Source organism: Galeopterus variegatus, unplaced genomic scaffold (assembly GCF_000696425.1).
Source record: "Galeopterus variegatus unplaced genomic scaffold, G_variegatus-3.0.2 Scaffold244, whole genome shotgun sequence".
Classification (NCBI taxonomy): domain Eukaryota; kingdom Metazoa; phylum Chordata; class Mammalia; order Dermoptera; family Cynocephalidae; genus Galeopterus; species Galeopterus variegatus.
In genome coordinates this window covers 112524-127125 of record NW_007726355.1, presented here as the reverse complement: position 1 = coordinate 127125, position 14602 = coordinate 112524, and positions in this window count along the sequence as shown.

Here is a 14602-nt window from a genome sequence, read left to right as displayed (position 1 = left end):
TTTATATATACACATATATGTGTGTGTGTGTGTGCGTGCGCGCGTGTGTGTATATATATATATATATTTATCCTATTGGATAATATATATACATATATAGACACACACACACATATGTATATTAATCCAATTTGTTCTATCTCTCTGGAGAACCCTAACTAATATATCCCCATTTTACGAAAGATGAAACAAAGGCTCAGAGAGAGAAAATGATTGGCTGAAGGCCATGCAGCTGGTTAGTGGCAGGGAAGAGCACAGTATGGGCTTTCTTTCTGGGCCATCCTCCTCCTGGTCAAGTTGGACACCATGATCTTCCCAGCCTAAGTCCAACAACCACAGGAGGGGCATGTGAAGAGTTGGGCGTGTTTAATCCTGTCATCGGTTATATTGGAAAGCTTTTCACTGCAGCCCACATGAGGGAAAATGATTTGCTCAGGATGAATGTGGCCACCAATGTGTTATTTCCCTTAATCTAAACAGAGCCTCAGGCACACTTCATTGATCACGCCTGCACACTGAAAGGCCTTCTTAATGCTGGCCAGCAAATATTATGTTTCTCAGGCAGCTCTATGCTGTCAACCATATTTCCTGATCTACTCTGATTAGATATATAAACAGCTTCAGTAAAACAGAGCCTGAGCTTTGCTGTTAAAAATACAAGATAAGGCTTCCATAAAGATTCATCAATAGTAGAGGTGCTGTCTAAATTTGGTCTGAGCCCTCACAGTTCACAGTTTCATTGGTGTTGTAAGATGGGTCAGTGAGCAAACAACCATGACTTATAGTCATGTTTGAATAGTGTCTGGTGCGTTGGCTACGGGAAACCTGGAAGAAAAGGAGGGGTTAAAATAATTGAGCAGTCCACAAAGTGGCCTTGCATTAATGGCCCAGCACAGGACTGACATTACTCAAGGTTACCTAGTCATTTTGTAACTGCTAAGAAGTGTCACTCTGTCTCAGCTAGAGCAGGGAAGAGTGGGCTGATGCCTGCAAGGTGCAAAAGCTTACAAAGACCAAGAACTATCCTGAAATGCAAATGAACTGGTCAATTAGGGGAAGGAAGGTATCAAAACCAAAGGTTTCATACCTGCAAATATCATGCATGTTTCAGATACATTGTGTACCATAAACAATGTGCAAGGCAGGAAAAGTTACAGGATTTTATTATAAATACATGTGTTTAATTGCTATGTGTCTCAAAACCCTCTTCTAACATGTGTCCCAAACATAAAGTAAATGATCTAAGGGTTTTTTACTTTTTCAATTTCTTTGAAAGAGAACATATTCTTTTTCTAGATAATTTTTGGTATCTGTTTTCCAGAAGTAAGAAAAGGATTACAAATATCAGTTTCAAAGAGGAAAAAGTTAGGTGAGAATAAGAAGAGGATTATCTAAAATTTCTTTTGTGAGAAAATGTAAGAAGTTAACATACTGAAGTTTTAATATTAGTATTAAAATATTAATGTGTTTTGATATTTATAAGTAGTTTCTAAAAGACATTTTTCTCACTGAAAGAGCTGATTACTCCCCACATTAAAGATAATTTACATATTTTCTATATTAATCAATATCATTTATTCCCAATACTAAAAATAATTGCTAACATTTATTGAGTATTTACACTGATCACTGTTCTAACCACTTTACACAAATTGGCTGGGAAAATTCTGTCAGCAGCTAAGGAAGCTTGCTGCCTTTTCCTCTCTTAATTTCAGCCTTATAAAATTATCCATCAGAAATTTAAACCTTTCTTCAATTAAATTAGTATTCTCTTAGATGCCTTGTTTGTGTTAACTAACGTCAAATACATTTTTTATTTTCTAGTAATACTAGTTTTATTTTCTTGGAATTATTGTAATTAGTGGTTGCACGCCTGGCTGTGCATCAGAATCATGTGAGAAGCTTTCCAAAAACACAAGTTCCTGGCTCACACCCCCAACTGCTGAATCTCTAAGGATGGAACCCAGTAATCTGCATGCCCAACAGGGAAGGAATCTGAACATCCTTTCCTAGAAGAGGTAATTGCATTGTCTTAGCCCATTTGTGCTGCTATAACAAACTACCTGAGACTGGGTAATCTAAAAAGAACAGAAATTTATTTATTATAGTTATGGAGGCTGGGAAGTCTAAGATCAAGGTGCCAGCATTGGTGTCTGGTGAGAGCTTCTCTCTGCGTCCAAGATGGCACCTTGTTGCTGTGTCCTCACATGATGGAAGGCAGTAGAGCAAGACAGTGCTCCCTTCAAACTCCAGCTCTTATATAAGAGCGTTAATCACATTTCTGAGGTAAAGACCTCATGACTTAATTACATTCCAAAGGCCATACTTCTTAATATTATTGCACTAGGATTTAGTTTCAACATGAATTTTAGAGGGGACACCATCATTGAAACCATAGCAGAGTTTCATAAAGGTTAAAAAACAGTGTGAAGTTACACAGATAGTAAGCAGAAATGCTGAGTACACACACAGGATGAGCTGTAGAGTTTTAAAAGTTGTGCTGTAGTTGGTCTTGTGCAGTTTGTGCTTCTGTGACAAGCAATGTACTTTCTTTGTACAAGGTACTAAAATACTAAAAATGATATTAGCTTGCATTGAAGAATACATTTGGGGAACTTGGGCTAATTCTCCAAGGCTTTCAGAAAAATGCTCACATGTGGACTGTCTTTCATTCTTCCCTCTAGGTCAAATATTCTTAGGCTTGGTTCACACGTGCAAATGATTCCAATTATTAGACTGAGAGGAGAGCACACCCGAGACTGATGGTGGTGGGGGGTTGTACAGATGTCTGGGATCACTGGCATTTTGGGCAGGTGGATTGGATATAACCCTGAACCTAGCATGTGAAGCTCAGGGTGCCAGTGCTGTCCTGGTCACTTCCTATCTGCTCAGCCCTGAGCAAATCCCAGGACCTCTTTGGGATCACTTCTAGCTTTTACCTTTCCAGACAATCTGTAATCAGGAGGTAGACAACTTCCCCCCCCCCCCAAAAAAAAAGACTCAGAATGGAGATTCAGGACAAGCATTTGATGTCTGGGTAAAGACAAACTCTGCACTGGGGACAAAAAGTGAATCTCCTAAAAAAAATCCAGGCATGGAGAGCCTTAGAGAAGCTTCTTACCTTCAATTCAAATTGACTGACTTAACACAACACTACTGCACCAAACCATAGGCACTGGGAAGGACAGGGTCCACACTTAGCTTTCCATCTGCAGAAGGAACATCTCCACTTTATTTTAAACGTCCCCACAACATAGGTCCCCACGTTTTCTAAGGAAAGCAATTTTGTATAATAAGCATTACACTCAGGACTTTTACTGTAACAGTAAGTTATTTCCTTCACTTTGTTTTAATTCCCAAGTACACAATGCTGAGATAAACAGATCTAGCTGTTTACTGTTTAAAGTTCTGAAGTGCTTATCTGCAAATTCAAGGAGCCTTGTAATCCGCAGTGTGCAGTCTGACCTAGAGCAGGTTACTCTGTCTTTCAGTGCATTCCTTGGTTGTAATTTCCTGTTTATTCAAGGTAAAGGAACCTTTCTACCACAGGCATAAGCCGTTTGAACCCATGAGAGCTAAAGTTACGAGGACCATCTCTGTTTTTAAACAAGCTGTGTTTACTCTAACCTCCACAGGGCTTAACGCTGCCCATTTCCTTCATTATGTTTATGCTTCATTGCTCTATTTACGTATTTTTTTCCAAAACTGATCTTATGATTGCAGCTGCACACATTGTGACTTTTTCCACTATAGAGTAACATATTTTCCTTGTGTATCACATTGTGCAACTGCTACCTGATGACAATGTTGCCAAATCCATTCTCCTGTGCCATTCACTGTCTGTTGATTACACCTGGAATAAGCATGAAGTTGACAATGAATAGATTTATAAAATAAAGAAACAGGACAATTCTCTGCATCTCCCAGTTTATAAAATACGATAAATTCCATGAAACCTGTTAAATTCAGTTAAACTGAAAGAAATGTCATTCTCCCTAGTTAAAGTGTGAGTGACATGACTACTTAGCCTGAGCCTGCCGGCCCCCTGTACCCTCACAACAATTAATATAGCAAGGGGCCCTGCATTGCAGACTGACTACCTACACATGGCTTTGTGCCCTACTTCTTACCATAATGTCTTTCAGAATGCAACTGCGATTGGTGATTAAGCCCTTTGCCTTCAAAGCAAATACCCAGGAAATGCTCATTTTTCATTTCTGACTAATCTTCCTATTTTCAGATGTGATGCTGACTAATCTTATTTTCAGATGTGATGCTGAGTGGACTTTCAGAAATGCAAAGTAAGGAGGTAGTTTAAGAATTAGCAAAGGTCCCTTAATGAGAAATTGACCTGGCATGGAGGGACATCGATGTGGGTAACTAGAACACATTTTGAGAGTATCTTATAATCTTATAACCAGATCTGTGAAATAGCCTATGCACACTGAAAGGAGATAAATAGGCCAGATCATCTGGAAATTCTACAGTTAAGTGATGACCCTTTGCAGTTTCTGTTTCTGTTCTGCTTCAGTTCTAACTCTTGTAGGGTATGACAGACTTTGATAGTCTTAGATATATATTGCACGTGTAATCCAGTGTTTGTCAACCTCAGGGCTATTGACAGTTATAATTCTTTATAACTGTGGGAGGCTGTCTGGAACACTGTATGACATTTAGCATCAGACTCATGAGATGCAAGAAGCATACCCCCAATTCCAGTTGTGACAATCAAAATGTCCCTGCCTTCTATTTATCTGTCCCCCTTTGAAAATCCCTGTCTTAAATTATACTTGTAAAGTCATAGAGCACAGAGTAAGCAGCAAGCAGCATCTCTACCAATGGTGGGCAAGTGTGTATATTTCTATGGACCACATGTAGACCCCGCAGAAGGGAGTTAACCACTTCCCATCTTGTAAAGAGCCCTCCCAAGAGTACTTCCAGCCAGAGACTAGGCACCTAAGCCAAAAAGAGGCTAGATCTATAATACCGAATATAAAGGGTAAGGGATGGGGAGGCAAAGCGGTCCGCAGAGGAGACACAGCAACACCAGGGAACTGCAGCTGGAGGTCCCCAGCAGAAAACTCCCAGGAACCCACAAAAGTATCCCCCGAGAGAGTCAGCTTTGGATGTCTGCCATACCCAAGGGGTGCCAATGTTAGATGAGAGCTGCACTGCTCAAGTGAGCCTTCCCCTGTCCCCTCCCGTGGGAGCCAGAGGCAGCACACTGAGCATGGAAGAAGGGATTCATGGGGAACGAGAAAAGGGCAAATTCTGACTCTTCCTCACTACACTGAAGCAAGCCAGGCTAAGAGAGGAGACACAGTAAATCAGGTGAGAATCTTTAGTTTTCATACTGAACTTTCTATTGTCTAAAAGTGCATAGGAGCTTCGAGGAGGTGGGCGCGCTGCTGCGGCGGCCCGGGGACGCCCTGCCGACTCCCGCGCGGGTGCGCGCACCTCGCCCGCACGCCCAGCACCCGGGCGCTGCACGGCTGGAGCGCCAGGCTTCCTCGTACAGCGGCGACCGCCGCTGCGACACGACCATCTTCCTGTGCTGCCTGCGCGAGCAGCCGCCGCTCTACCCCGACTTGGCAGAGGTGCTGGGCTCCCAGTGGGCATCTCCATCAGATGCAACTGAAGTTTCATGTCCAGAGAAATTTGGTTGGCACCTGCACAGTTCTATGTAATAAGAAGACTTGAACTTTTTGCCTCTCTCTCTCTCTGACTTGCACAAATCGTGCACTTGCTTGCATCGTGCATTAGAAGGGGTGGAAAGATGGCTGCCAGTCACATTATTAACTGCTCATGGGATGGTCCAGCTTTTACCAGGAGATGAGCTGTACTTAGAGGATTCAGACTTTTTAGAAAATCTGTTGTCTACTGAAAAAAAGATAGCAGAAATCATGAAGGAAGGCAAGAAATTTCACCGAGTAGTGACATACGACACCATCTTTATAATATCCATGTGCCTGTTCAAAGTATAAACACGTTTATTCTAAGCACTATGTATTAAGAGTTACTTGTAGGGTGCTGCTGGTTTGTAAGCTGGCCTACTTGAAGTCTTAATGACTGATGAGAGTTGAACAAACTTGCTTGAAACTTAAGGAACTTTGTGCCTGTAAAATTATAATTCAGTGTTTCTTATTTCAAGTGTATTATGGAGTTCTCTTGCTTATTTTATTCTTTAAACCTTACAGTATGCCACAAGTATAAAGTTTATAAAGTGTATCATGTTACCAAAACAAAAATTTTACAACGGTTCCCAGTTCTGTACAGTGTTATTATCTCAAAATTTTAAATATAATGTTCTGCTGCCACTAAAAAGCACAGCAATGCCATTGTCCTCACTGTCCAGTGTTTGCACTTTCCTTGGTGTGCTTTGGCGGTTGATCCATGAATATCCTTGACTTTCTGCTGGAATTGATTTAAGGGTGTCTGATTAGATGGTGCACAGTAGACCGAGACAACAACTTTCAGGTGATAATGTCGCTGTTTTCTTGCTATGTCTTTAGCTTGATGATTAAAACGCAACTCTGTTTCAAACCAAAAAATAAATAAATAAGTAAATAAAATGAAAGTGCGTAGGAGAAAAATAAATTCACAGAGTGGTTTCCAGGGTTAGACTTAAGAAAGAATAAAATTGCTTTTAGTTTATAACTTACCAGGTATTCAATTCTGTAACAGGTGTATTGCCAACTTTGAGATCTCCAAACAAAGTGAAAATAACAACACATTCTGCATTTAAATTGCCACTATTGAACTGAACAGAAGTTCAATAGAAAAATTAAATGCTCTGAAGAAGAAAAACGTTGACTTTTGTCCAGAGATGGCCCAGCCAACTGCCTCCTGTCTTGGCTTCCTCTCTAATAAATGATCGACTTTCCTGGATATTATGTTCTTGCTTACTGTAGTTTTTAATAGCTTTATCCTATATTCCATAATGATGAAACACATCACTGTTCACTCTCTTCTCTAGATGAATTGAGGGAATGGCCACAAAGCTCCTGTATTGCTGCATCTGAGCCTTTTAAAGGACACATTAATAGGTGGGACTGTAACCATTGGAAGATAACCAAGGTCTGGAGAAATCTAGATAGAATATTTCACTTTAAAAATATTGGGGGAAGTGAGCAAGTATATATAGAGAAGGGAACGAATGAAATAATAGAACATACACTGATAATCTTTCAACTAATAAAACTAAAAGGGAGAAATTTTATGCTAACCTAAAAGGCCAGCTATGGAAGGGTTTATAGGAAGCATGTATAAGGTTAAAATATAGAGCATCTTTCTAAGACCTGGTATGTGAAGGTGACCAGTGACCACCTGTTAGGAAAATACTTGAAGAGATCTTGAGTTGGGTAAAAGGAAAAAACAGTGAAATTGTTTTTATTGTAGTCAATTCATTTATTGATGCTACTTGGGGTCCCAGTGGACACTGGGTCTGGTCTGGAGCAGTCTTGGGCTCTCTGTCCATTACTATCCTCATTACCAGTTCCTTCTTTCTGGCTGTGAAAGAGGCAAAGCCTGCTGTGTCCTCAGATCATCCGCTACCCCTAACCCCCAGCTCTGGTCTGCATGAGAAGGCAGGGCAGGGCTGCTGAGAGTGGATGATGAATCAACTCTGCCTATGCACTGAGTCACTAAAAGAGTTCGCTTTTCCTCTGTGTTATCAGTTATTAAACAAGAAGAAAATGGACTTTTTATTTATCTTCCTCTTTTGGAAGTCTAGTCTCTCGGTCACGAACTTCAGTCCTCCCTCTGCTCTTCAGCACTCTCTTTCAGATAACTGATGACATCTACGTGTCCATGCTCTGGGTGGGACGATGACTTCAGGGCCGTGGGCTGGGCCATCGTCTGGGAGGTTCATCCTCATTCCCACGTGCCACTCCTTGTAACAGGTGCTCAATATGTATTTGCTGAACAAATGAATCGGTCAGCCAAGAAAGCTTAGTTTTATTTTAATATCTGGGGAAATACAATTTTTTGTTGTTATTGTTGCATAACAGTAATAGGATGAAGATATGTTTTAAAGTAGTCTATTCGTTAATTAGATGGATTAATCATGTGCTCATTAGACGATAACTGTCACACTGATGGATTTGTGCTTGTCTTCAGGTTCTGTAGAAATAAAATCAGCTAAAGCATCACTTATAGAAAAAGACCAAAGTAGAGTTGCAACAGAACTGGCAAAGGAGATCCCCAACAACAGTCATCATCATCATCATCGTCTCCCTGATGATAACAAGATAATTTTAAGTAGTATTCAGGGAAGACATTAAATAACATCAAATCACACATTGATGAAGTGATTTCTTTTAAAAGGCTGGTTTGATTTCAATTCTGATGCTCCCAAGAGGAATGTTACCAGATGGTGCTAGTAGATCTTGCACACATATTGATATTTAATCTTTGAGCAGACCTCACGCTCAGAGCTGTAACTTAATAGCATTGTTTTGTTTTCATTGTATTTATTTTTATGATCACTTTCTATTTATTACAAACAACTTTATTTTTTATTAATGGTAGTGTTTAAATTTTCATTTAAAATAACGTTTATTTATGTGGATAAAAGAAAGTCAATTTAAAGAAAATGTGAAGTTACCAAGAGGATAGGAGGTATGTAGATCAAGTAAAATCCTGAGGGTGGGAGGGTTACATCTAAAGTTTGGCAAAGTGTATTGGGGGTTTTACTTGAACTGATCAAACCTCCACAGTTCAAATGTTTCTGCTCAAGAGAGATGCTATGCCACATGTGGGGCCTCACCACCACTGCCTGGCCACCTGGCTGGCATAGGGGGCCTAGGAAGTAATCTTTCCCACATTGAATTACCACTGGGGAGGAGGAAGTAACACCCACCCATGGCTATACCACGCTAATGCCAAATGCCATCACTCTCTCGCCTTCTCCTCCAACCCAGTTGGTAGCTGTATATACTCACTCCATCCTATTTGGCAGAAAGGTGCTGTAGGGGACAGACGCTTACCTGCAATGTTATGCTATAATGGGTAACAGAGGCTCTAGGGGAAGAGCTGGTTTGTGACATTTGCTATTTCAGTGGTCGAAGTTTAGCTGATTTCAGTTTGGCTATGTTCAACAACAGGCTGGCAAAATCCCTGAAGATTTCACCATCGCCTTTGGAGAGCCAGTACCAGCAGGCTCTAGCACAACCACTCTATCTTCATGGGAGGGAAGAAACTACACCTGCCTTATTCACCATTTTAACTGCAGTGCCTGATGCAGCCTGGACACCCAGTAGATACCCGTAAATACTTATTGGCTCTTGAATAAGCAAATGATCTGAAGTTAAAAGCAATTCCTTTATTCCTTTTTTTTTTTTTTTGTGGGATACTGCGAAAGCAGTACCAGGAAGGAAGATTTTTACAATAAATGCTTACATAAAAAGAATAGAAAGACTTCAAATAAACAACCTGACATTTCACCTCAAAGAACCAGAAAAACAGGAATCGATGCATATTTTTATTCATAATTTTGAAAGGTTACACAGTTCTTGGTGTCATTAATTGTTCTTGTGTTGCCTTCAAATGTGAAGATAACTTGACTAGTTGGGGATTTCTTTGGCTCCAGTAGTTTTTTCCAAAAACTGTGTGGCTAGTCTTTTTTTTTTTTTCCATTGTTTATTGTACTTTATTTCCTTTTTTCTCAAAACTTTGAACACTTAATTTCAGAAACCAAAAATCTCTAGTTCTTTTAAGTTTCACATTGATTACAAATTTCCCACTAATTACAGATCAGATTGTTTAATGATCTATTTTCTTTTTCTTTTTCTTTTTATCGGTTATGAATATTCATGGCGTACAAAGCTGATTGCCACCACTCATGCCCAAGATGTGATGGCCAGATCCATACTGGCAGCATGCCCATTACCACAGATTGTGATTATACCCTGAAAAAATAAAAATAATAATAACTAAAAATAAATAAAAGCAATTCCTACAATGGCCCTTAAGCCTGGGTAAGTTTTTTGTTTGTGTATTTTTTTTTTTTCTTATTTCGAACGTGATCAGCATGACTCCACAATTTCAAAGAGTAAGTGTGTATTTATGTAATCCTGAGATGAACGGGGAGGAAGTGGAGCAGGGCTGACCAGGTGGGGTCCCCTGGGTCGGTGCTCCTGCCGCCCGCAGCCCGCCCCACTCGACAGTGAGAGCAAAGTCCCAGCCACCCGCCCTCTGCTCCGTGACCCGCCAACTCTCAGAGCTGACACGTTGTCTGGGGAGCCCTGTCCCACAGAAAGTCGGGGAGATTCATTCCTGAGCGAGCCCAGGGTGGGGTGAGTCCCCAGGCTCTGGGAAGGAGGGCGGGCCCGGGTCACGCGGGGACCGGGGGAGGTGGCGCGCAGCACAGGAGCGCGGGCGCGGGACGCTGGTTCACCGCGCACCCACCTCCTCGGCCACTAGTCGCCCCTGGACATTGGTGGTGACAGACGGAGGTGTGCGCAGCTTCAAATATTTGGAGTCCGGAACTATCTCCTCCCCCCAGCCCCCACCTCTTTAAGTTTAGGACTGGTGACACCAGTTTCCTCCTGAAGGCAGCGACCTTGTGGGACCTACACCCACCCTTTGGAGGGGATTGTTTCTGTGTCTCAAAGGGAACCTGTCCTTCGTATCCCTGTTCTGACTGCTCTGCCTCTAACTGCGGTGTGCAGAGAGCCTGCGCGGACCTCTGTCCCTTGTCGTTGGGCTTCAAAACCAGGGAAGCTGCAGAGAGAGGAAATGACTACAGGCAGGACATTTCCCCAAGACGCCTATCCCAGCCTGGAAGGACCTACTTCCACTCAGCACCTGGGGCCTGGGAGCTTAAAAAGTGATGATACTATGGCCTGCAGGCCAAAATACTTTATTCCCACTAAGGTCGCTAAAGGGCTGCGTGACCTCAGGCAACGTGCTGAGCCTCTCTGGACCTTAGTTTCTTCATCTGAAAACGGACGGAGTTAGACCGCGGGACTATCATGGGCTCTTTCATTTCTGAAATTCTCCTTCCTGAGGGTATAAAAATGTAATACACCCTGTCAGGAATATTATACAGTATTAGTGAACAAGAGTAACAGAAAATAAATACAACACCTTTGTTTCACATATGACAAAAAAAACTAGTGAAATATATATTGAAAAGATTCAATATTTATTGAGTCCTCCATGTGCAAAGCATTTGACTAGAAATTGATAACAACTGAATAAATAAATAAAAGGATGAACTATGGCCCCTGTCTTCAAAGAGCTTACAAATTATAGGTGGATGGATGGATAGGTAGCTATGAAAGACATTTATTTAATTTAAGGCCTATAAATGTGAAAAAGCACAACACAAGGCAGCTCAAAGTGAAGAACAGAGTAACTAAGTACAATGGAGAAGACTGAGAAATTACACTTGCCCTTAGAGAAGAGAAAAAAAATTATGACTTTAAAGCTTTATTTGGATTATAACTATATCAGTAAAAAGAAGCAAGAGTAAATTAAGTGATTTTTTTTATATATCAAGACTCAGAACAGCTTAAATGTGTCCATAATGCTCTTATTAATGACACCTAAAGCTTATTTCCAAATAATTTTTATCATTCACTGCCATCTAGTGTTAACCAGATGGATGGATTTTTTTTTTTCCACGTTATTTTGTTTTAAAAATTCCTTTTCCAGCCCTACATATTCAGGTTAAAGTGGAACATGTAAATTGTCTCTCCTGAACTTCTTTCTAGTCTTGTGCTGTGATGTCTGTGTCCTGAAAAAAACATGTGTTTCCTGCCTGTGTGGATTCCCAATTTGTTCTCAGTTCATCCTCACTGGGCTGCCATCACGGGTGCCAGCCCTCTGTCCATGGCCTTTCCCTGCAGACACCATAATCTTGTACGATTTGATGCAGCAGCTGCTGAGCAGAATGTTTATAGCAGAAAGAGAAGGTCTATAACTCACACATACATTGAAGAGGTGACTAAGAAAAGTTCCTCTCCATTTTGCTAGCGAGTTTAAACATTCACTTTAATAAAATTCCAAATTAAGAGAAACTTCTTAATTTTGTATTATAGAAATTCTTGGGTTCCAAAAGGCTCTTTGGTATTTTCTAAAAACCAACCAGAAGTTATTTAGGTAAACATCAAGTTGTTTTCATGTTTGTCTGATGATTATGGTAAATACATCTCTGGGCATATGGAAATGGTCTTTGTTTCAAATGTCTACAATTACTGAGTTGCTCATATAATATTTCTATTATAGTTGTTTTAGTGAATCTGTTAAACAACAAAATCAACAAAATACTATACTACCTAGAAATAGAATAAAAAGAAAATAATTTACTCATAATATTCAAATTCAAATAATCTGCATTAATAAAACATTATTCTAAGAATTGTAATTTTATCAAGCTTTATTTTGAATAATTTGCATCTCTTAACAGCAGTGGAACTAAAATGCAAAAAATTCAAAATCTCATTTTATAAAGGTTAAAAATAATTTTTGCTGTGTTTCTGGATCTTCGTAGTAAGCTTATCTGAAGATTGAATCAACTTCTGCTTTCAAGGTATAGGGATAGGGGTTAGCATTTGGTAGAAAGACATTTCATATTATTAACAGAAGATGTGTAGGAGCCAGAAAATCCCTTGTTCTGTTCACTTAATTCATTCACTCTTCATGTTTCAGCTTCTTGAGAAAGCAATGTTATGCTTTCCTAAAGATAAGAGATTTTCATCTGCTTTGGTTTGAATGTTGGTCCCTTCCAAAACTCATGTTGAAATTGAATTGCCATTGTGACAGTATTGAGGTGGCACCTTTAAGCGTTGATTAGGCCATGAGGGCTCCGCCCTCATGTGTGGGACTGATGCCATTACAAAAGCGTGTCTGGCACTCTCTTGTTCTCGCTCTTGCCCTCTCGCATTCCACCACTTGATGATATAGCAAGAAGGCCCTTGCAAAATGCCAGCACCTTGTAATTGGACTTCTCAGCCTCCAAAACCATGAGAAATAAATTTCTGGATGTTATAAATTACCCAGTGTGTGATATTCTGTTACAGCAGCACAAAACCAACTAAGAAAATTGGTACCACAGAAGTGGAATGGATGTTGCTATTACAAATACCTGAAAATGGGGAAGTATCTTTGGTACTGAGTAATGGGCAGAGGCTGGAAGAATTTGGAGGAACAGGCTAGAAAAGCCTAGATTGTCACAAATAGAGGGTTAAGAACAATTCTGGTGAGGACTCAGAAGAAGAGGGGAGCTGTAGGGAAAGTCCGAAACTTCATAGAGGTTACTTTAAGTGGTCTTGATCAGAATGCTTGTAGAAATAACGGTAAAGGCCATTCTGATGAATTGAGGGACAAGGTATTAGACACTGGAGGACGAGCCATTCTTGTTATAAAGTGGCAAAGAACTTGTCCATGCCTGACGGTTTTGTGGAAGGCAGAACTCAAGAGTAATGAACTAGGTTACCTGACAGAAGAAATATCTAAGCCGCAAAACATTCAGGGTGCTATGTAGCTTCTTTTAATTGCATGTAGTAAAATTCGAGAAGAGAGAAAAGATTTAAAGATGAAATTTGTAATCAAAAGGAAGCAGAATGTAGAGATTCAGAAAATTTCCAGCCTGGCCATATAAAGAATAAAAACGCTTGTTAGGGAAAGAAAGTCACCAAAGGTGAGGCCAAGTGACTTTTTGATAAGGAGGTTAGTGAGGACAGAAGGAAGCCAGATGCTATTCATCAAGACAATGGGAGTATGACCTGAGAAGCATTGGTAAGGGTGATCTTCTTTACTTAGTCTATCAATTCAAATGCTAATCTATTCTGGGAAACCCCTCAGAGCCATTCTTAGAAATAATGTTTTAACAGCTACCTGGGCATCCCTTAGTGCAGTCAAGTTGCCACATAAAATTAATCATTAATGCTACCTTAAGCTATTCTTCATTCTTCTGATATATTTGTAAGGTGTTTGGCTCCAGCCACTTGAAACTGGATTTTAATGCAACTTCCAGAATCTGGAGTAAGTCCTTCTCATAATGTTATCACTAGTTTAATAATCATTGGTGTGCTGGGCCTTTCTATACCAGCTTAATAGTTGATTATTAAATTTGGGGGTATTTTGCAATTATCTGTGTATCTCTGTCTCTCTTCTTGGAGTCGATTCCTGAGGTTATCAGAGCAGGAAGAAAGTTATTAACTAGTTCCCTTTTTTTGGTTAAACATGGTGGTGGCCATGGACCTGTGCAGCTATTTAATTCAAGGAGTAAGGAGAGGGTCAGAAGAGAAAAGGGGAGAGCTCTGGGAGTGAAAGTGTGTGCAAGAGACTGTGAAAGCTATTCATTCATAGTGAGGTAAAGGAGTCTTCTTTAAAAAATACACACCCCAACACACTCCAAACTTGCAAAGTATTCTCTAGAGGAAGTTCTGCTAGTAGGGAAGGAGGAGGTAATGTACCATGCAGTATCAAAATCTATAATTAGAGTAATTACCACTACCTTAACCACGTGTGCCTCAGATAAACTCTGCTTCATCATTTAAGAATTCTTACCTAAAAGTGAGAAAAATTCCTTGACTCAATAACTGGCTCACAGCTAAAATGGGAATAAAATGTTCAAAGAGAAACTATAATAAAT